Raw genomic sequence first — 24394 nt, forward strand, 5'->3', positions numbered from 1 at the left:
AGTTTGGCAGATGTTTTTAAATATATAATTGTGGAGTTTCAACAGTGAATGAGTTTAATGTTGGGAAATTGACTGTAAATCCCACTCGTTTGCTCAGGATAACTACCTGCTTTTGTTCCACGGGAGTGTTCTATTTTATCCAATGCAAATTGTGACAATCTTTAACTTGCTTTAACCTTTGTTTATTAAAGCAGTTTTTACCAAAAAGACTAAAACCATCAAAAGCAATCCATTTTATATCTAGTCATGGGCAGATCAAACTAGTGAATGTGGAATGAAATGTGGCTTATTGCTAACGAGTAAACTAACTTGGACATTTATTTGTGTAATTATATTTCTTTTTGTTGGCAATTTTTTAAAAGTGGCTTTTCATTATAAATGTGTTATTTGTCTTGCATTGACTTAAGAGGCTTTGAAGAGAGTTGTAAAATTAAATCTGTTTGCTCCAAAAATGTATTGTTTGCGATCAAGAGAGATAAAGGGTAGAAGGATGACCAGCATTTGCATTTTCCATTTAAGCAGCACCTCAGAATCCAGGATGAGTTGCATCCATTCCCATTTTGAATTGCCGAATGAGACAAATTTGTGAATCACTGACTCGTTCACAGAGTGACAGGTGGTGGCCCACAGAGCAGATGGATAGTTAGTTTATGAGGTGGTCCTTTATTTTTGCACTTGTGTGCTCTCAGAACGTGGCCTTGTGATTCATAGTAGCATCCCAAATGCTCCTTCTCCACTTCAGTCATGGGCAGTGATTGCCAGGAGTCAGATGGGGATATTACATATCTTCAAGGAGGTTTAGATCACATTGTTTTTTCCCCTATGTTCGCTTGAAAGAGCTTTGTTTGGTGTGTCTATTTTGAAGCTTGTTATTACGCCTGAAAATGATGTGGCCAACAAACAATACAGCCTGCCCAATGTAATTGATTTGATTGCAACAAGGGAGTGAGTATTGAGGATGTGGCCTCGAAAGGACTCTGACATTGACCTACTGGTCCTTCCATAGAAACATAGAAACATAGAAAGTAGGTGCGAGAGTAGACCACCAGGTCCGTCGAGCCCGCACCACCATTCGCTCATGGCTGAACACTAAACAGACACACTTACCCACAAACAGTAGACACAAGACACAGAACACAAGACACTACCCTCCCCTTTATACCACTATCATCCCTCTCCACCCCAAAAACCTCGTGATCTCCTGGGGGAGGCAAAAAAACGGATAAAAACCCAGGTCCAATTCGGGAAAAAAATCCGGGAAATTCCTCTCCGACCCCAATCCAGGCGATCGACACTTGTCCAGGAGATCACTCAGGTCTTACTATACTAACCATACCTAGGTCCATATCCCTGCCCTCTCCCCGTAGCCCCTTATCCCCTTGGCAGCTAAAAAACCATCTATTTTAGTCTTAAATATATTTAAAGTTTCTGCTTCCACTGCTCCCTGGGGCAGTGAATTCCATAAATTAACCACCCTCTGGGTGAAGAAGTTCTTCCTCATCTCAGTTTTAAAAGAGCCCCCCCTTATTCTGCAACTATGTCCCCTAGTTCTAGTTTCCCCGATCATTGGGAACATCCTCGGTGCATCCACCCGATCAAGGCCCCTCACGATCTTATATGTTTCAATGAGATCGCCTCTCATTCTTCTAAACTCCAAAGAGTAGAGTTCCAGCCTACTTAACCTTTCCTCATATGTCAATCCCCTCATTGCAGGAATTAATCTTGTAAACCTTCGCTGCACTGCCTCCAGGGCTAGTACATCCTTTCTTAAGTATGGACCCCAGAACTGTACACAGTATTCCAAATGTGGTCTCACTAATACTGTGTACAGCTGCAGCAAGACCTCCGTGTTTTTATACTCAATCCCCCTAGCAATAAAGGCCAAAACTCCATTGGCCTTCCTGATTGCTTGCTGCACCTGCATACTAACTTTTAGTGATTCATGTACTAATACCCCTAGATCCCTTTGCGTTGCATTACAACGCAGCTCCTCCTCATTTAGAAAATAACTTGCCCTATCATTTTTTTCCCCAAAGTGAATGACTTCACATTTATTAGTATTAAACTTCATCTGCCAAGTTGTTGCCCACTCACCTAGCTTATCTATATCCTTTTGCAGACTCTTCCTATCCTCCTCATCCCCTACTTTTCCTCCCATTTTTGTATCGTCCGCAAATTTTGATATATTACACTTGGTTCCCTCCTCCAAATCATTTATATAAATTGTGAACAACTGGGGTCCCAGCACCGACCCTTGCGGAACCCCGCTAGTTACCGGTTGCCATCCCGAGTATGAACCATTTATCCCCACTCTCTGCTTCCTATTTGTTAGCCAATCCTCTACCCATGCTAATATATTACCCCCAATCCCATAATTTTTTATTTTTAGCAATAGTCTCTTATGTGGCACCTTGTCAAAAGCCTTTTGGAAGTCCAAGTATACCACATCCACCGGTTCCCCTTTATCCACCCGGGTTGTTACTTCCTCAAAGAATTCGAGCAGATTCGTTAAACAGGACTTCCCCTTCACAAAACCATGCTGGTTCTGTCCGATGAAGTCATGTTTATCCAAGTGCCCCGTTAGTGTTTCTTTAATAATTGTCTCTAACATTTTACCCACCACCGATGTTAGACTAACCGGTCTATAGTTACCCGCCTTCTGTTTACTTCCTTTTTTAAATATAGGTGTTACATTGGCCATTTTCCAATCCACTGGGACCGTTCCTGCCTCCAGGGAGTTTTGGAAAATTATCACCAATGCATCCACAATCCCCACCGCTATCTCCCTCAAGACCCTTGGACGTAATCCATCAGGCCCAGGGGATTTATCCTCCTTCAGTCTCATTAATTTCCCTAATACCACCTCCTTGGTGATCTTAATAGTATTTAGCTCCTCCATTCCTACCGCCCCCTGTTTATCCAGCGTTGGAATATTTTTTGTGTCTTCTATGGTGAAGACTGATACAAAATACTCGTTTAATGCCTTTGCCATTTCCATGTTCCCCACCAACAACTCTCCAGTCTCTCCCTCCAATGGACCAACGTTCACCTTAGCCACCCTTTTTCTTTTTATATAGCTATAAAAACTCTTACTATTAGTTTTTATGTTGTTTGCTAAATTCCTTTCATAGTCTATTTTCCCCGTCTTAATTAATCTCTTAGTTATTTTTTGCTGACCTTTAAATGCTTCCCAATCCTCTACCCTCCCACTATCTCTGGCTACCTTATATGCTCTTGCCTTCAGCCGAATACTATCCTTTATAGTTTTACTGAGCCATGGCTGACTGTTCTTACCCTTACCCCTTTTTTTCTTCATAGGAATAAATTTTTCTTGAAGGTTATACAGTAGACCCTTAAACGTACACCACTGCTCATGTACCGTCTTATTCTTGAGTCTGCTATCCCAGTCAACTTTGATCAGCTCAGTCCTCATACCTTCATAATCCCCCTTATTTAGACTAAGCACCCTAGCCTGAGTTTCAACCTGCTCCCCTTCTATTTGAATATGGAATTCGACCATATTGTGGTCACTTGTTCCCAACGAGTCCCTAACTATGACATTTTTAATTAATCCTGCTTCATTACACAGGACCAGATCCAAGATTGCCTCCCCCCTTGTCGGTTCTGTGACATACTGTTCTAGGAACCCGTCTCTAATACATTCTATAAACTCTTCCTCTAGTCTACCCTGCCCAGTTTGGTTTGCCCAATTAATATGAAAATTGAAGTCCCCCATGATTACAGCAGTTCCCTTTTTACATGCGTCAACTATTTGCAGATTTATGTTCTGACTAACAGCGTCACAGCTATTTGGAGGTCTATAAATTACACCCACTAGTGTTTTTTTCCCCTTGTTATTCTCTATCTGTACCCAAGCTGTTTCACTATCCTGATCCTTCAACGCAATATCCTTCCTCTCTATTGCCGTTATTCCCTCCCTTATTAAAAGGGCCACCCCTCCTCCCTTTCTTTCCTGTCTATCTTTCCTAATTGTCGAGTACCCCTCTATATTTAACTCCCAGTCCTGATCCCCTTGCAGCCATGTCTCCGTAATGGCCACGATATCATAACTATATATACTTAATTGCACCGTTAATTCATTTATCTTATTACGAATACTCCGTGCATTTAGATAAAGCACTTTCAGATGATTTTTACTACCCTTCCTTTCCGTTTTTGCCCCTTTTACATCTAGAGCTTTATCTTCACACATTCTGTCTCCTGTCACATTTTGACTTTCCGCTTCCCCACTGATACCCTGCTCTATTTCCTCTACCCCTGCCGTTATTACCCCCCTTGATACCTCCCCCCCGCTACTTAGTTTAAAGACCTCTCTACTGCCCTAGTTATATGATTTGCCAGGACCCCAGTCCCAGCACCGTTCAGGTGAAGTCCGTCCTTACAGAACAGATCCCCCCTGTCCCAGTACTGGTGCCAGTGGCCCAAGAAACCAAACCCATTATTCCCACACCAGTCTTTGAGCCACGCATTCAGCTTTTTAATTTTACGTACCCTCGCCGATTTGGCCCGTGGCTCAGGTAGCAATCCGGAGATCAGTACCCTCGAGGTTCTGCTTTTTAATTTATTCCCTAACTGCTCAAACTCCTTCAGCAGATCCTCCTTCCTCGTCCTTCCTATGTCATTGGTCCCCACATGGACCACGACCACTGGATCCTCCCCCTCCCACTGCAAATTTCTCTCCAGCATCGCAGAGATATCCTTAACCCTAGCACCGGGTAGGCAACACAGCCTTCGGGACATGTTCTGCTGGCCGCAGAGAACCTTATCTACCCCCCGAATAATACTATCCCCTATCACTACGGCATTTCTTCTAACTCCCCCCTCTTGAATGGCCTCCTGATCCACGGTGCTGCAGCCAGGTTGCTCATCCCTCCCACAGCCCCTGATCCCGTCCTTACATTGAGTAAGAGCCTCGGTCATGCTCGTCAGGGACAAGGGCTGTGGCTCCTGCCGCATCTCCTCCTGGTTCCCCCTACCTGCCTCGCTTATGGCTACACCTTCCTTTCCTTGCTCACTGCCTACTGAATTAGTTAAACTGGTCGGTGTGACCATCCCCTGGCACAAAACATCCAGGTAATACTCCCCCTCCCTGATGTACCGCAGCGTATGAAGTTGGGTCTCCAGCTCATCAATGCGGAGCTGGAGTTCCTCTAGCCTCAAACACTTACTGCAGCTGTAGGGATCTTCTACATCAATGGTGTCGACAAATTCCCACATCTCGCAGTATTGGCACATCTCCTGACTGCCCATCTTATATAAGTAATTAACTGGTCCTATTTAAGAATCCCCTACTGTATTGATACACCCCTTATTTATATAATCCTACCTCCTATAAATGGGAAAGTACTCACCCCAGCCGTAAATTACCTACTGGTTTGGCTGTCTAGTGGTAATTCCGTCCGCTCTTCCTGTCTGGTCCACTGCTCCCTTGCAGTGCGTGGCAAACCTCTTTGCCTCTGTTAGTCTCTCGAGCCGCGGCTCCGTCCGTCCTCCCTCGGCGACAGCACCTGTGGCACCGCGGTCGTGACGTCCCTTCCGTTCCTGCAGAGCCTTCCTGTCCTGGGCGGAGTCTGCAGCTAACTGTGTGCTCACGTCCGGTAGGTCAGCCTCACGCCTTCCAGTGAGTGTGAACGATCTTGTGAAGGCAACAATAGTGCTATTTTTCCAGCGCCTTGAGGTGCCTGCATGGGTAGTCCAGGACTCCGAAATGTATAGGACAGCAAGCATCATCGTTGCTTAGTAGATCATGCAATTTGTGCTAAATCACAGGTCTTCATTTCCAAGCCAAGCCAGAGACAATTTTGATGACTTCCATAATGCTTGCTAAAATTATACATTACTGCCAGCTGCTGTTCCTGTAATTGTAATGAGTGACAAAACAACTATCATTGCTTAGTTTTTATATCATATGGACAGGCAGAACCCAACACAAGTGTACTCAATGCATGGTTGATGTATTGTGCATTGGGCTTTGCAAAAAGATTATTAGGTGACTTGAGATGCCTGCTGTCGGTAGTCCAGGTGTCAGAAACATATAGGAGAGCAGGGAGCATTGTTGCCCAGCAGACCATAAGCTGTAGAGAGTATGTCAGAGAATTTTGCCCACTCTGTCTAATGCTTTACATTCTCTCTCAATTGCACGGGTGTTAGAAATTAGGGTCTGTCTCACGGTGTGTGCAATTAATATTAGGTTTTGGTGTCTGCAACACAAATGAGGTAATCAGTTTGTCTCATAATACAGCTGTGTTTTGTTTTATAAAAATTACTTGGAAGTTTTGGAAGTCAGCTGTGTTTTTTTTAATGAAAATTTAAGCAATATTAAATGAAGAAAACCACCTTTTTTGTCTTGCTCTTTGACCTCAGGTAGTCTTGCATGTTTCTCCTTCACTCTCACACACCTCAAGTTTATCGGGAATGGTGGTGGGCCTGCAGTCCGTTTGTTTTTACTTTTTTGTGTTGTTTTTTTTCGTTTTGTCTAGTTGTGTTTTTGGTTTTTAGGTTGTGTTTATGTGGGTGGGGGTTTGAAACGGGGCTTGCTGTCTGTCCCTTGGGGGGAATACGACTTTTTCGTCGTATCCCCCTCTCTGCCTCCGTCTGCGCTGAGGCCTAATGGCGGAGCTGGCGACCTCGGGACTCCGGAGGCAGCCTGTCAGGACTTGCCCTGGGCTCGCTCCCGTGAGGGCGGCCCAGCTCGGGACTGGAACTGCGCTCCCGTGAGGACGGCCTGGCGAGGGGCCGAGACTCTCCCGTGAGGGGCTGTGGCACTCCCGTCGGAGTGGCCCAGCTCGAGGTGGAACGGCACTCCCGTCGGAGTGGCCCAGCCCGAGGGAGGAACGGCACTCCCGTCGGAGTGGCCCAGCCCGAGGTGGAACGGCACTCCCGTCGGAGTGGCCCAGCCCGAGGTGGAACGGCACTCACGTGAGGGCGATCCGGCTCGGGGCTGGAACGGTGCTCCGGTGACTGGGACGGCGTTCTGGCGGCGGTGACCTGAGTCCTGGGTTCAGCCGCGGGCCAGTGGCTGCGTCCGCTGGACTGGAGGGCGGCAGCTTCGACCACCCCGGGCCGCGGTGTTTGAGCCGGCCCGTTGCGTGGTTCGGTGAGCCACGGGACTGATTTACCATCGCCCGGTGGGGAATCGCCTCAGCGCAGAGGGAGAAGAGGAGGGAAGAGACTGCAGCCCTAAGATTTTTGCCTCCACCACAGTGAGGTGCTTGGAGGACTCACTGTGGTGGTGTTAATTTGTGTTTATTGTTGTTATTATTGTATGATTGTATGTATGACTGCAGGCACGAAATTTCGTTCAGACCGTAAGGTCTGAATGACAATAAAGGCATTCAATTCAAATTCAATTCAATTCAAAAACACTGCAAATAGTGTATGATTGGAGTACTTGTTTGTCCTTGAACACCTTAGAAAAAAAAAAAAAAAAAAAAAAAAAAATGTTTTAATGGATATTGTCCCAGTTAAAGCTTTTGACGTGCTTGATCCTGTTAAAATAATTTGAAGGAAGAATACATAAAATAAATCTTATTGCACAGGAGGAGTCCATTCTGCCCATTAAATCTATGGAAGCTTTCTGTAGAGAAAAGTAATCAGCTCCATTCTCATGCTCTATCTCGAGAGGCCTGCACGTTTATTTCCCTTATCCAATTTGCTTCCAGTCGTTGTTTGTATCCGTTTCCACCATCCTTTTTGACACTGGGTTCCAGTTGATTTTATGTTGCTGAGATGAAAAAAAAAGTTTTACAGTCAGCTGGTGAGAACAGCTTTTCTCTTTCTACTGTACCAGAGCTTGTTATAGATTTGTGCACTGCAATCAAATCACCCTGGAACTTCTTTTGTTCCAAAGATACCCCAACTTCTTCTAAATAACCCTCTAGTTAAAATTTATTATCCCGTGTAGCATTGTTTTAATCTCCATGGCATCCTCTCGAGGATCATGACATCCTTCCTGTTTATGATGCCCAAGATCTTGTACGCTTTGATAACTATGCTCTCAATCCCTTTCGCCACCTTCAAAGATGCACATAACTTCTTCTTAAGGATAGATATTAGGAGAAGTGATTCAAAAGCATGTAAATATTGTTGAGGTATAGCATGGGGATGGAAATGAACATAAGTTTTGAGGGATTCACCTAGTCCTGTATTTAGGATTGCAGTGTCTGATATTGAAAAGATTTTGCATCCTAGTAACGCAAAGCCTTTCTTGTGGTAAGTCTGATTTGCAGCACTGGCAAACTTACCTGTTATGTTTATGAAGAAAAAAGATTTAACATTGTAGTCAAGACAAATTCACATCTGGCGTACTTGTTTTATTTAATTAAGAGCCCTCAAGTACAGATACTTCCTGTGTAAAATGGGCATGTTGCAGCTTGGCTGGTTCTGGTCTGCTTTGAATAAGCGAGTTCGGTATTCCGACTGCGCACGCCCAGGTCATAGGTCACTCGCTATAAACATTCTCAGTGGCTGTGGTGCTGCGTTGTGTACAGGCCTGCATTTTATGCGTGGTCGGGGTCAGGCCTGGATCTCCGGAGCTGTGGGCGCTGTTGAGTTGTTGCTGGACCGTCCCTGTCCCCTCCTGGGTGTCCCGTCCCTGTCCGGGGTGGCCCTGAGCATGCAACCCGCGCGAGGGGAGGAGCTGCCTCCAGCTCGGCTCTGCCTGTCCAACCGGGTTGGCCGGCAGCCAGGGCGCGCGCCTGGAGCAATGGCGGCCCCGGACTTGTAGCTGGTGCGGGGCGGAGGCTCCAGCCTGGCTCTGCCTGTCCAGTCGGGTTGACCGGCAGCCGGGGCGCAGGCCTGGAGCGGTGGAGATGGACTTGCGGTCGGCGCTGGGAAGGTTGGCCAGTGGGCACTGGGTGGTGCGGCTGGCGGTCCCTGGCCCGTCGCGGAGCGGGTTCCTCAGTAGTTGGAGTGAGGTTGGGCTGGAGTTGGCGCTTCTTCTCCGTGCTGGCTGTGGGCCTCTGTTCCGGGCCGCTGTCCCGTCCGTCCTGAGCTGTCGGTTGGCCCGGCGGGGCAGGCGGTGTTGAGCTGGGGTTGGCGCTTCTCCGCGCTGGCTGTGGGCCTGGGGACCGATGCTCTGGGCTGTTGTCCTGTCGGTCTGGACGTCTCCGCCCCCCCCCCCCCCCCCCAGGCGGGATGGGACACTCGGGGGAGGGGGACGGACGGTCCAGTGGTGGATCGGCAGTGCTTGCGGCACCGGGAACCCAGGTTAGATCCTGGCTGCGGATGAGGCGCGGATCTGTGTGCGTGCAGCTGCCGAGAATGTCTCTCCGCCCGTCCAGTCTCCCTGTGACGCAGCCTGTTTTGTAAGAAGAAAGAGGGTAAACATGCTTTATAAATTTTGTATTACATTTCTTTGAGTGCCAGAGAGAAAAGTTGTGGTGTTTTGTTGATGCGGAGTAATATTTATGTGGAAGATCTCGCTACATAGAACTTGGTGATCTCATCACCTGAACCCTCCACCACATGCTTGTACCAATGGTAATCGTGATCAGAATTTAAAAATGATTGTATATACAGTAGTATGCAAATTTGTAGTATATTCCAGATGCATTTGTTTGTTTTAAACAGTTCCCAATGCATTCCTTCCAGAAAAACCTGTGCCCACTCATTCCTCTTACTGGAACAACAAGATTTCTGGTGCTGTCATGAAGAATAAATGGATAAAGTTACTTTGCAAAATTTGCATACACTAGGATTGTGTGATCAGAAAGTCCAATAAATAAAATGTTAAGACATGTTTCCTAATGGAATGCAATTGACCTTGCTTTGATCTGTTGTTTTTTGCCCCAGAAACTTGTCCCTTGAATATAGTGAATTGACAATTAAATCATGTAAAATGATTTGCAGAGCCCCTGTTTCAAAACGTTTTGAAATTTGATGTATTAAAATCATGTTTTAGAGCATTGTAAAAGTATGATTTCAATGTTTTTTGTTTGAAGTATTTTTAAGATAATGTAGGGCCTACATGAGAGATAGGTGCAGGTGATTATTATTTTTATTATTGCTCGACCTCCAAAAACTGGGGGATAATAATACAGGCCATCCCCACCTCAAAGTGGGGGACTATATCCCCCATCTCTCCCCACCCCCCCCCCCCCCCCATGCCCCGGGGATCGACGACAGTGCCTTCCACGGTACAGAAAATTTGACAGAAAAACGTTTAATTGTGTTATAATTCCAAGTACTATTTTTTTTTTTTAGTTTGTAGTTGGAAAAAGGGACAAGAAATAATCATAACATTTCCTAATTTTGCGAAGTCATACAAATTATGTTTTGCTCGAGGAAAAAGTCAGAGTATTTTGAAAGTATGCGTTCTCCTTTTACGTGTATTTCAATTTGATTTGAATTTAGAATCATCAAACCATGACATTAATAAAGGGGGTATATGTTTGTGGAAACGTTACTTTTTTTTAAAGTAAGACTTTCGAGAAATCTAATATGCATTAGAAATTACATTTCAACGCACTGTCTCTTGCCCAGTGTAGGTGAATCGAGGACCAGAGGACAGATTTAAAGTGAAAGGGAAATGATTTCATAGGAATCTGAGGGGTAACTTTTCCACACAAAGGGTGGTGGATGTATGGAACAAGCTGGCAGATGAGTTAGTTGAGGCAGGAACTATCACAGGAACTAGTTAGACTAATACATGGATAGGACAGGTTAGGAGGGATATGGACCAAAAGAAGGTAGTGTATCTGGGACATGTTGGCGGCTGTGGGCAAGTTGGGCCGAAGGGCCTGTTTCATCCTGTATCACTCTATGACTACATTATACCTCCACCATGCATGAAAGCTTCAAAATCAAGAGGAGATTTATTGCCATATATATTCAAGCATGAGCAAGTTACATAGAAACATAGAAAATAGGTGCAGGAGCAGGCCATTCGGCCCTTCGAGCCAGCACCGCCATTCAATATGATCGTGGCTGATTATCTAAAATCAGTACCCCTTTCCAGTTTTTTCCCCATATCCCTTGATTTTTGCTAGTCCCAAGAGCTAAATGTAACATTCTCTTGAAAACATCCAGTGAATTGGCCTCCACTGCCTTCCGTGGCAGCGAATTCCACAGATTCACAACTCTCTGGGTGAAGAAAGTTTGTCCTCATCTCAGTCCTAAATGGCCTACCCCTTGTTCTTAAACTGTGACCCCTAATTCTGGACTCCCCCAACATGGGGAACATTTTTCCTGTAGTTACAGTAAGTGTGAAAATCTAGCAGGCAAGCAGGATGCTTTCTCCAACCACCCCCATTTGAAGACCACTAACTTCCACCACTTCTACCCAGTGCTTGGTACCTACTTCCAGCAGACACTGGTTGAACTCCAGGATGCACTGACCCGCAGCCTGGTCCATGCCGGTCACCAGGGCAAATTTGGCTCTCACGGCAGCAACGCAACGCTTCCTCCTCACCTTCAACCCGAGGCCCGGCCGCCTCCGATGGCCTGGGACTCTTGCACTGAGGCTGCTCCATGGGCGGAGCTGCAGCAAGCGGCTTGCCAGCCCTGCAAACACTCGCCAACCCAGGCTCTCCATCCACCCCCGCCACTGCTTCTGCTTCCATCCCACCCTCCGCCCCGGCTCTCCAACACCCACGACCAGGTTGCTCCGAGCACAGCAGCGCCTCGTCCAAAGCCTGAGACACTGAAACATGTCCAGACAAAAAAGTGGGGGGGGCTGCAGTCCCCCCCCCCCCCCCCCCATCCCGGTTCTGCGGCCAATGCAATATTCTATAATAGGAATGGTGTTCCGTAACTGATTTTGAACCAAGTATCTAGTTCTAGATTTGTTGCCTGATGTCTTGCGTTGAATCTGTTGCTCTGTTTGTGAATTGCTTTTGTTAATGATAAGCATTTCTAAGAATGGCACAGGCTATATTGTATAGTATTATAGAATAATAATTATTGAGGTTATAAAATAAATCATATTTGAAATGTGGCCCTATTCCTTGAATGAGGAAAATGTATCTGTTCTGTGTGGTTTTTGTCAACCAAACTGAGAGGAATTTTCATAATTTTTCAACTTCTGTCCAGGAGAAGTTATACTTCACCCTCGTTACATCACATTTGGACTACGCAGTTGCAGCATGAGATCCATACACAAACAGAAAAATTTCTTCCATCGAACATGTCCAAAGACGGGCAGCTCGATTTGTTACAAATACCTATGAGAGAGTGAATATTACCAAAATTCGGAATTCACTTGGGTGGAACCCTCTCCAAGACAGATGTAAAGCTCACCGTTTGACCTGTTTTTACAAAATGTTAAATGGTCAGCTCGACATAGATTATCAAACCTACACCAAATCCAAACCTATTAGGAGCAGACGAGGGCATTCGATCCAATTTGAGATACCAGCTACCAAGACAGATGTGTACGGCAATTCATTCTTCCCCCATACAATTAAAGCATGGAATAGTCTTCACCCTACTATAGTTACTCAACCAGACACAACTAAATTTAAGGTAGCTCTTCTTCTCCAAGAATCCTTTTTTGCTTCAGTCCACCCCTCGCCACCTCCAGTTTAAATTCCATTTGGAATATTTTGGCGGACCAAGAACCAAGAAGAAGAATTGTTTATAAAAGTAAGCACGAAAAAAAAAATCATGTTGCAGACATTTTGGATGAGTTGGGAGATTTCAGATATGAAACTGAAATGCAGGTTGCCCATTCTCCAGCTCTGCTGTACATGGATTAACATGACCAGAGATCAAGGGTAGATTTTACATTTTTAATGTTATCTATTTTGTCCTTCCTCAAATTAGGGGACCAAAACTGCACACAATACTCCAGGTGTGGTCTCACTTGGGCTCTGTACAACTGCTCCTATATTCGATTCCTCATGTTATAAAGGCCAACATGCCATTCGCTTTCTTCACAACCTGCTGTACCTGCATGCTTACTTTCATATGATGTACAAGGACCCCCAGATCTTGTTGTACTTCCCCTTTTCCCAACTTGACGCCATTTAGTAATCTGCCTTCCTGTTTTTGCTACCAAAGTGGAGTACTTCACATTTATCCGCCTTAAATTTCATCTGCCATGCATCTGCCCACTCCCCCAACCTGTCCAAGTCACCATGCATTCTCATGGCATCCTCCTCACAGTTCACACTGCCACTCAGCTTTGTTTCATCTGCAAATTTGCTAATGATACTTTGAATCCCTTCATCCAAATCATTGATGTATATTGTAAATAGCTGTGGTCCCAGCATCGAGCCTTGCGGTACCCCACTAGTCACCGCCTGCCACCGCCTGCCAAAGAGTAGGGACCCGTTAATCCCTACTCTTTGTTTCCTGTCTGTCAACCACTTCTCTATCCATGTCAGCACTCTACCCCCAATACCATGTGCCCTAATTTTGCCCACTAATCTCCTATGTGGGACCTTATCAAATGCTCTCTGAAGGTCCAGGCACATTACATCCATTGACTCTCCCTTGTCCATTTTCCTAGTTACATCTTCAGTGGACATCTGAACAATATAACTGAACATCTGAACAATATAATTTGAAACCGCAAACAGGGTATTTTAGTGCAAAAAAATCACATATATATTACCAGAGGTAGTGTGGGTTTCCTCCACATTCCAAAGGCGTGCAGATTTTTAGGTTCATTGGCTTCTGTATGACAATAAACTCTCTTGACTCTTGTAAATTGTCCCTAATGTGTAAAATTGAACGAGTATGGGTGATTGCCAGTCGGCACTGATTCAGTTGGCCAAAGAGCCTGTTTTCACGCAATATCTCTAAAATTAAAACTAATTGGTTAGGTAGACATGAGGAATTGCAGGTGCTGGAATCTTGAGCATAAAAACACAGTGTGTTGGAGTAACTCAGTGGGTCAGGCAGCATCTGTAGGTGATGTTTCAGGTCGGGACCCTTCTTCAGTCTGGGTCAAGCAGCATTTCTGGAGGACATGGATAGGAGCCTTTTTGGGTTGGGACCCTTCTTCGGCACTTTGTGTTGTTTTGGACAGGTACATGGATAGAGGAATATAAGCAAATTACAGACAAAGGTGACTAGCTCAGGAAGGTACCTTGGTTGGCATGGACAAGTTGGGCCAAAAGGCCTGTTTTTGTGCTGTATACGTTTAGGACTCTGACTGAGGTACAATAGTTAATTATATGGAAAATGTAACTGGGCTGTTAGATATCACTTATTAGAGCCAGTCAAATATCAAAAAAAGTTATGAGTTGTTGGGCTTTAATCCTCCCAATAATTCTTCATCTCCATTACTTCTGTATGGGCAAATTAAGTAAAAATGTCTAGGAAGCTTTGAAAATAGAAAGCAATTGAAATCTTCTACCTGCTTTCATTAAGTATTGCAGCAATTAAGTTTATTTTCTAATCATCCAATTGTATCCAGTCATTTCTAAAGTTATTTTATTTGGTACCTCAACAAATTGTCAAATATTTCACATTTGTACTGCTTCACCTAATTAACTTCTCTCCTGCCATTTTTTTTTTCCTTTTCCTTGTATTTTTACTTCACAAATAGGAAAAAAAACTCTTGCCTGTGTGATCTATTCAATTTCACGCATCTAAATAAGAATACAACAGATAAGCCATGTTTTAGTTGGCCAGGTGGGCTCATTGAATATATTTAATGAACTCCTGCTTATACTGAGATGTGCATTTTATAATTCAAACAAGACGTGAAGTTTTCAAAGCAGCATAAAAATGGTTATGCAATTGCTCTCATAACAGAGTGCAGGGGTTATTTTAGTTAGTTAATTCAGTTTTTTTCTTTTCATGGATGATCATGTGGCTGCTAAGGGAATATTTGTACAGCTTGCAATTTTCTACAGAGTGTGGTTGAAGGGTTGACAGCTGTTAGAACTAAGGGTAAGCATTATTATGCCCTTATAGGGAGGCAAAATAGTCTTTAAAATTCACCGATAATAGCTGAATAATGTAGCCTTCGACCTAATTACATTTTTGACACATTCTTGCTTGTTGAGCAACATTTGTTTAAATGGTGGTGTAACTCCATAAAATATAATTTAAAGTATATGTCAAGTATTTTCACAATTTGCTGAATTTTGGATCACTTCATTGTTGAAACAATAAGCTAGGTGTTCATATGGCAGTAATTTAACAAAGTCTGAAAGCTTTTCAATGACACTACAAAGAATACCTATACTTCAAATGGTGCTCTGATTCAAATAGCATGTATATGAATCAGTAAGCCACAACTAAAACAATCTTAAACGCATTGTATTCATGTTACAATAAGTAATAATTCCTATTGTCGAGCTTCAGACATACTGACCTTGAGACAAATAAAGATTTGTGAGGTGGGATTGGGAATCATTTTATGAAATATTGTTTTTTTTTAATTTGTTCTAACCATTATGCTGTAATATTTGTAAACTATAATTTTATACCATATTCAATGTATGTGCAACAACAAAGAGAGAAAAAAAAATGTATGTAATTCAATACTGAAATAAATAAGTGTTTTGAAATGCTTACCCTTAGCTATGCTGGTAACACGAATCTACACATATACTGAATGTCACCAAAAAAAGTAAAATATAAGGTGAAAAGTGACTTAAAAACAGTTCAAATAGTTTATAGTTTTGGAGATATTTTTCCCCAGCCTGACAGAGCTAGTGTGATTACTGGTTATAATGGTCCTGGGGGCTTTAATAAATGACAAGTGTTTTTGGTAGGGATTTATTCAAGAAAAGTTGGAAGTCACTTGTTTTTTGAGGGGGGGGGGGGGGGAGAGAAAGTGGGTGATGCACGTTTTCAGCTTGAATAGTTTTGTACTCTTGCCAGTGGTTACTGTAGATACCGCTGTTGTTAGACAAATATGAGCAATGGTGAGTCTGAGTATAGCAGGGAGATTGAACATTGGATTGACTGGTGCAACAATGTCTCTGCATGCATGTCTCTGAAGATCTGTCCTGGGCCCAGCATTTTGATGTAATCACAAAGGAAGCTCATCAATACCTCTACTTCCTTAGAATATTGAGGAGATTTGTTATGTCGATGAATACGCCTGAAATTCTACGGGTGTACAGAATATATCATACTGAGCGGTTGCGTCACAACCTGATTTGGAAACTCAGATATCCAGGAATGAAGGAGTTTACAGAGAGTGATAGACACAGCCCGGTCCATCACAGATACTGACCTCCCCACCATAGGAGGAGCTGGCTCAAAAAGTTCAAGTTCAAGTGAGTTTATTGTCATGTGTCCCTGATAGGACAATGAAATTCTTGCTTTGCTTCAGCACAGAACATAGTAGGCATTGACTGCAAAACAGATCAGTGTGTCCATATACCATAATATAAATATATGCACACATGAATAAAAAAACTGATAAAGTGCAAATAACAGATAATGGGTTATTAATAATCAGAGTTTTTTCTGAGCCAGGTTTAATAGCCTAATGGCTGTGGGGAAGTAGCTATTCCTGAACCTGGTTGTTGCAGTCTTCAGGCTCCTGTACCTTCTACCTGAAGGTAGCAGAGAAATGAGTGTGTGGCCAGGATGGTGTGGGTCTTTGATGATACTGCCAGCCTTTTTGAGGCAGCGACTGCGATAAATCCCTTCGATGGAAGGAAGGTCAGAGCCGATGATGGACTGGGCAGTGTTCTACTTTTTGTAGTCTTTTCCTCTACAGGGCGCTCAAGTTGCCGAATCAAGCCACGATGCAACTGGTCAGCATGCTCTCTACTGTGCACCGGTAGAAGTTAGCCAAAAGGCAGCCAATTACAGCAAAGACAAACACCACCTCATTTTCATGCTCTCACATTTACCCACACGCTCTTACTTTGCTCCTACTGTCAGGAAGAAGGTGCGTGGGTCTGTAAACTGTGACAACCAGGTTTCAAGAAAAGCTTCTCACCAACCACTGGGCTCTTGAACACTACACAACATTACTCTCAGCAACTATGAACTTCTATTGTTCATCTTTAGTTGCACTAAGAACGACGGTTTTTGCACCAGTATTATGAGAGGAGGAAGTGTAGAATCCCTTCTCCTCTGGGCCTAAAGATCTCAATGCTGTAGGATTTACATTGGGAACTATAAATATTCATGAACAAATATTTGAAAACCTCATGAGGAAAAGCTAAAAGTATGAATAAACATTCACTGCTGCTACTGTTTGCAAATTCATATGGTTAGGTCACTTAGTTAAAGAATGGACAAAAGCTGTTGCACTAAAAAATACAATTTTTGCTCCAGTATTATGGTTTATTAATTTATGAATTAAAAAATATATATATCTGTGTACATTGTGTTTACGGGCATGTTAAGATGCAACAAGTAAGAATTTCATGGTCCATTTGTGGTGCATATGAAAATTAAATACTCTTGACTAGGTAGGTAGTTAGACCTACTTCAACTTCATTGAGGGTCCATTCTGTTTGTAGTTTTATGTACATGGTACAATTTTACTCTAGCAATATCACTAGGCCGGTGTGGTGTTTGATGTCATTGTGCCTGCCCAGCAGCCTTAGTTAACAAGTGTTATGTTAGAAGTGGGAGGAAACTAGAGTAGTCGATGGAAACTGATATGTGAACTCCACACAGCTAGCACAAAGGTCAACATTGAACTCTCGTTGCTTGAGCAGTAAGACAGCAGCTGATGTGCCACAGTGTCTTCTTCCACAAGGTTTTCTCAACTGAGGACAAAGTGTCCTGTATACCATAGTATACATATGAGACATTTAGCACGTTTTGTGGTCATATGATGCCCTGAGAGATTGACATCAAAGTACTTCTGAAATACTGTCAGTTTTGTTATGACTTTTGAAATTATGTCATTATTATAATGTCGGTAAATATGAGTTTGTTTTATTTAAACAGTAATTATCTCTGACCAGATTACTTGCTCTTTACTGAAATTTGTCAAAGGCTACATTTCTATAAATACATTACAAGAACTTCATCTGAATTGTCAGCTTGTTCCTTGGTTGAATCTTTCAACCAAAAACGGCATCTAAAGACGGCATCTTAAAAAACGTCACCCATTCCTTCTCTCCAGAGATGCTGCCTGACCCGCTGAGTTACTCCAGCTTTTTGTGTCTATCTTCGGTTTAAACCAGCATCTGCAGTGCCTTCCTACAGATCTACAACTGCGTAGCATTCCCACAATTTTGCATGAGAACATCAGGTTGGGCTAAAGATAGACACACAGTGCTGGAGTAATTCAGCAGGTCAGGCAGCATCTCTGGAGAAAAAGGATAGATGACGTTTTAGGTTAGGACCCTTCTTCGGACTGAAAATAGGGGGTAGCAGGTGGGAGGGAAGGTGAAACCGTCCAGTGGAGTTCAATGCGCTGAGGTCTCTTTGGTGCTTGTGTCCATACTATTGTGATACCACTTCTATTTAGTCTAGCCTGGAATGTCAACAGGCAAAGTTAACGTCTATCGTTTGTAAAATTGAAACTTGGTGCCTCCCTGCTGAGCCTACCAGCGCTGGTTCATTAAGCTGAGTAGAAGTGTTGATTCATACGGTAATTATCTGATTTTAGGAAAATCAAAATTGTACAAATCTTTAACTGGGTCAAATTATGTTTCCTTGGGCATTGTAGCAATTTTAGTTTAGAAATATATTTCATGGTATTCAAATGATTTAAATCATGAGTGCATTAAGCAGTCATCTGAACCTTGAAATCTAATTACACTATTAACTAGCCACATGAAGCCTGCTGTTGTTTATAATATGGACCATTCAATGTATGTTACTTGCTAATCAGCACAAATTAGCTGGGTCATTTAAACTGCTGATTATGGGACCTTTCTGTACTTCAATTCGCATGTTTGTCAAAAAAAAGCAATAATTAAACTTCAAAATCAATGTATTAGCTTGAAGTGGTTTAGAAGAACCAGGAGGATTGCTGAGTGGTTATGTTAATGTTATAGCTAGATTTTCCTTCTGTTTGAACTTGTTTCTCTGTTTTGATGGTGACGCTATCATCTAGGTTCTTGTTGCCTTTCATAATTGATGAAAATATAAAATTGCAGCATGTTTAATATTTGACCATTCCTGCAGTACATTGGTATTGAAACTTGCAGTCGTAAACAATTAAGTAAATATGAAATCCTCTTTTTTTAAAAAAACTAAATATTTGAAAAAGTGACAGCATTGGAAAAAATATAAAATGAAAGTACTCGTACAGACATGAAAGATGTGTAGCAGGTGGGGAATTAATTTCACATTTTTGAATTGGTGCCTGCAAACTGACTCAAAAGATAGAATGATACCTTCATGCTCAAAAAATGTTGCTTCCAAATTATCTGAACCACCATAATCAGTGATGACAGATATTCTAAAATAGTTGCTAAAAACATTTCTATATTCTCCAATTCCCTCTCTTCCATCCCTCCTTTATCCTCTTCCTTTGAGGAGGAGGAACTGTGGAACCCCTTCCCTTCTAGGCCTAATGATCTAAATATTGTAGGATTTCCATTTGGAAGAACCATTAATATTCTTGAAAAAATATTTTAAAACATCATGAGGAAAATCTAAAAGTATGAATAAACATTCACGATTGCTACTGTTTGCAAATTCTTATGGTCAGGTCAGATAGTTAAGGAATGGACAAAAACTGTTTGATTTTGATATTTAGTCCAAAGAGCATAGACAGGAGGTTTTGGCTTTGGGAGGCATTGTTGGCGAGTGGTGCTTCCTGTTATTTGTTGGCAAATCGTACTTCCTGTGGTCATGTGCACCATAGTAATAAAAGTCCATGTAGGAAGATATATTTTATCCTGAAAAACCCCTGAAGGACTCAACGTGACATCTGTTTTCATTAAAGGGCAATCTTAAAGATGTATCAAAGTATTGTAATATGCGTTCAAGAATTCTGACCTTTGTAGGATCAAACTGAAGTATTTATAGAGTCCTAGATCAAGTGGGACCCGTTGTGTCTCGCCTCACAGCGCGGGGAGGGGGGGGCGTTACATGGGAGGGCTGGTCCCCGAACGCAATATTCCACCACTCATCCATATCTCCCAACTGCACAGGCGCGGCTGACGGGTTCCCATTGTGACATAGAAGATGGAGGCATTACTGTGCAGGCTAAGTGCAGACTTGTTGGGTCTGCTCCCCAACGTAAGATTCCACCACTCACCCGTTCCCCCAACGCAAGCCATTCCCCAAAGCAATATTGCACCACTCACACATAGCCCCCAACTGCGCAGGCGCGGCTCATTTCCCCATATCCCCCAGCACTCCCTCCTCCTCCTAGAGAGGGAGGGGTAGTAGAGAGGGGGTGGGGGGGTTGAGAGGGAGAGGGGGTTTGAGAGGGAGGGGGGGTTGAGAGGCGGCAGAAGGGGAGGCAGAGAGGGAGGGAGGGTGGAGGGGGAGGGGGGTAGAGAGGGAGTGTAGAGGGGGTAGAGAGGGAGTGTAGAGGGGGTAGAGGGAGGGGGACAGAGAAGGAGGGGGGTAGAGGGAGAGAGAGGGGGGTAGAATCGAGGGGAGGGACGTTGGAGGGAGGGGGTAGGGAGGGAGGGAGGGGGTAGTGCGGGGGAGAGGGAAGGGGTAGAGAGGGTTGGATTGAGGGTAGATAGGGAGGGGGCATCTCCCTCCTCCACCCCCATCTCCCTCCATCACCCTCTTCCAGCCCCCCATCTCCCTCTTCCACCCATCTCCCTCCACCCCCCCCCCCCCCCACCGTCTCCCTCCTCCACCCCACTCCCCACCCCATCTCCCTCCTCATTTCCCTTATCCTCCTCCCCTCACTCCCATTCCCTGCCCCAGAACCTACCCAGGTTGCAGAGCAATGCCAGGGCCTGAAACTCGGCCTGGTTCTTGTACTCGCACTCGGCCCTGGACCCAGACCCCCTTAGTTCCAGCAGCGGCTTTTTATTCGGCCCGGGCTCAGCTCTCGCTCCAGCTCCAGCACCACCCTCCTTCCCCGTCAGGCGCCGGCTGCGGCCGCCACGCGAGTGCGCTGGAGTACTCCACCTTCCCGGAGTGTCTCGTCCTGCCTTGCGAGTCCATTGTGACGTTACTCGGGTTTTTTTTACGAAATGGGCGAGTTTTCTGGCATTTTTTTAAACTACAAAAGATTACAAAGTGCTGAAATATAGGAGGGAATGCGACGGGAAGATGTTTATTGCCTCGTCAGGAAAAATGTGAGTAGAATGTGTGAAAATGGGAAGGCTGTGACCTAGCATTTGGAAGAAAATAGGAAAATAGAAATTGGCACACAGCCACAAACAAGATGAATTTTAGTAATAGTATAGATAGAATATGTAAAGGTTGTTGTCATAGTCATACAGTGTGACAACAGGCCCTTCACCCCTACTTGCCCATGCTGACCAATTTGTCCCATCTACACTAGTCCCACCTGCCTGCTTTTGGCCCATATCCCTCTAAACTTACCCTCTCAACGTACCTGTCTAAATGTTTCTTAAACATTACGATAGTGCCTCCCTCAACTGCCTCAAGTACCTGCCTCATCTGCCTCAAGTACCTGCCTCATCTTGTTCCACCACCACAACCCTTTGTGGGGGTGGAAGATTGCAACCTTCACGTGGTCCGCGCTGTTTTGACTAATGCAATCAACTCGACGTGCACAAACAGAAGATCAAATAGAACAAGTTGTCCAACAACTTTAGGCTGTGCACGCCACACAAAAGAAGAAGAATCCTTTGTGAAGGGACTTTCCCCTGCAGCTCCAGGAGATGTAACTCCTGTTCCTTTACCTCCTCTCTCACTTTCATCCAGGGAGTCCAGCAGTCCTTTGTGGTAAAACCAAGCATAGAGAATGAGACCAATTTGCCAAACACGTACACTGTCCGTTAAGGCCTGCTGGACCTCCCATTTGCTAATTATTTTACATCCCTTTTCATTCACATAATGATCTTTCTGTCCATGGCCTCCTCCGTTTCCAGAGTGAGGCCACATGCAGACTGGAAGAACAGCACCTCATTCCACTTTGGTAGCTTACAACTCAACATGCAGACATTCTGCACAGAAATTGATCCCTCAGCCCCAAATACCCTTGCTAACCAATAGTAGGGTGCCCTAAACTGACCACAATACTCCAAATGTGGTTTTACCAATGATTTGTATAACTGTAACATAATATTCCAACTTTTATATTCAATACGCTGACTGATGTACTGAAAATCTCCTTGACAACCTACAATGCATATTTGAATAGTCCAATTTTAAGTAATCAAGTTCCCACCACCCCCTCTTTTCCATTGCCACCACCCTAGTCTCCCTACTCCTTTCCCATCCTCTGTACACTCGTCTTCCATACTTGAGTCTCATATTTCCTTTTGCCTCCTCCTTCACCTCTGCCCCATTCCACCCATATCTCTCCCACCACCTTTATGTCACATCACTTTTCACTCCCTCTGTTTCTTTTTCACGTCTAGTAATTTACTCCGCCCATCTGCCAATCACCCCCCTCAACCATATCCATTTATCACTTGCCTGGCTTTACCCCATCCCTATCTTTATTTTCCAGCTTTCTGTTCCCCACTCCATTAGTCTAAAGAAGGTTCCCAATCCAAAACGTCATCTGTCCATTCCCTCCACAAATACAGGTGACTGACCTGCTGAATTTTATTTTTTACCCAAGATTTCAGATTCTGCTGTTTCTTTTGCCAGTATAATTCTACTCCTGGTTTATTGAAAATTGACTTAAAAGGCAGCTCTCGCTGAGCTAAAGATAATAGCCTCCTTTGCTAAATAAGTTTGAACTTTAACCTGGTATGTCTCTGCATTGGATAGAGTGAAGGATACAAAAACATTCTTCTGATCTCTCCCTCATGTGCACATGTAGAGAATTGGACTGTTGCATTATCAATCACATCTCACCTAAACCACTGATTTTGACTTTTCATGGTTCAATTGAACCCCCTGCCGGGCTCACTGAATAGAAACCATTCTGCTGCAATGTGTTTATTGGTTAGAGCTAAACCTAACATTGCATTGGTATGAAAGCTAAAATATTTAAAAGTAAGCACTTTGACAGTCCCGCCTTTATTCAAAATAGCTCTCAGAGCTCCTCTAGTTTCCCGTGACCAACTCGCATGTCATTGCTTAGGTTTTCAATGTTTATTGATATGTTTTAACTGCAAGTTAACTCTTTTAAACTGAATTCACAACATAACATAATATTATGCAGTCCAGATTGCTAGTCAGCTTCCTTATGTTTCTATGTAGTTGAGGCCAGTTCATTGGCTATATTTAAGAGGGAGTTAAATGTGGCCCTTGTGGCTAAAGGGATCAGGGGGTATGGAGAGAAGGCAGGTACGGGATACTGAGTTGGATGATCAGCCATGATCATATTGAATGGCGGTGCAGGCTCGAAGGGCCGAATGGCCTACTCCTGCACCTATTTTCTATGTTTCTATGTTTAAGGCTTATCTATTGCTCAGTGTTCTTCAAGAAATGTTATTTGGATATTTTACTTGAAGAAATGATTTTTGGATATTTTACTATGCTAATAATGTTTGGATTGCTGCTAAGATGAAAGAAAATAGTGTTTTCCTATTAGTAGTGGTTTTGAAATTTGTTATTTAATCAGTAATTGTGCCATTTATATCTTGAGTATGTAATCGACAGGAGATAATTTGAAAATGCTTTATGTGGTGACTCACCATTAACTGGAAATATATCCCTATATTTATCCCCAAAATATTTTCCTCCTCAAGACCTTTTGATTATTGACCTTGGCTCTTCCAAAGATATTGTTTCAGGTATAATTAGCCTTCATTGGTTTTTTTTTACCTCGAAGAATAACACAAAGTGGTTCTCTGCAGCATCATTTACCAGCTTCAATAACCTCAATCATAAGTTTACAACGCAGGAGGTAATTAAGATCATCATATCCATACAGCTTATTTCTCGAAAAGATCTACTTCTTTCCTTAGATTGCGTGACTCTGAATTTGGCATTGGTCGCAAATTTTAATTACTATCCATGAAGTCTATACATACCCATATCACCATCTATTTTTACCTGTCGTTCACAAATCCATGAGTCTGATTAACTCAAGGCTTTCTAAATGTTCAATTTATTCATGTCCTGTTAAGGTCTTCAGGAGCTTGCCAACAGGGAGATACAACTCGGGACATTCCTGGTATATACTTGAATGGTTGCAATTCTTTGCCAAAACTCCCATTTCCAAAGATTTTGTTGGCTGCTGTTCTAAATACCCTTTTGATCTTATGATGGAGTTATGTATATAGCATATTTTTATTGTGCCTATACCTCACCATACTCGTGTATGACGATAAAATCAACGTATATGAATTCACCAAATTTGCTTTGTATATGTGCAGAAGGTGATGTATGTCTAGAATTTTCTACCCTGGAGGGTGGAGTTGAAAGATCACTTGGGGTATCTAAAGAAGAAGTAGATAATTTTTTGAAAGTTGACAAAATTGAGGGC

The 24394-nt window shown here is 43.4% G+C and overlaps 1 protein-coding gene across 1 annotated transcript in view; it reads left to right on the top strand.

The window, feature by feature from the left end:
• mnat1 (MNAT1 component of CDK activating kinase) overlaps positions 1–24394 on the top strand; it is a 96128-nt gene that overhangs the window by 70639 nt on the left and 1095 nt on the right. The gene's annotated exons all lie outside the window — the stretch shown is intronic.

This window comes from Amblyraja radiata, chromosome 9 (assembly GCF_010909765.2).
Source record: "Amblyraja radiata isolate CabotCenter1 chromosome 9, sAmbRad1.1.pri, whole genome shotgun sequence".
Lineage (NCBI taxonomy): Eukaryota > Metazoa > Chordata > Chondrichthyes > Rajiformes > Rajidae > Amblyraja > Amblyraja radiata.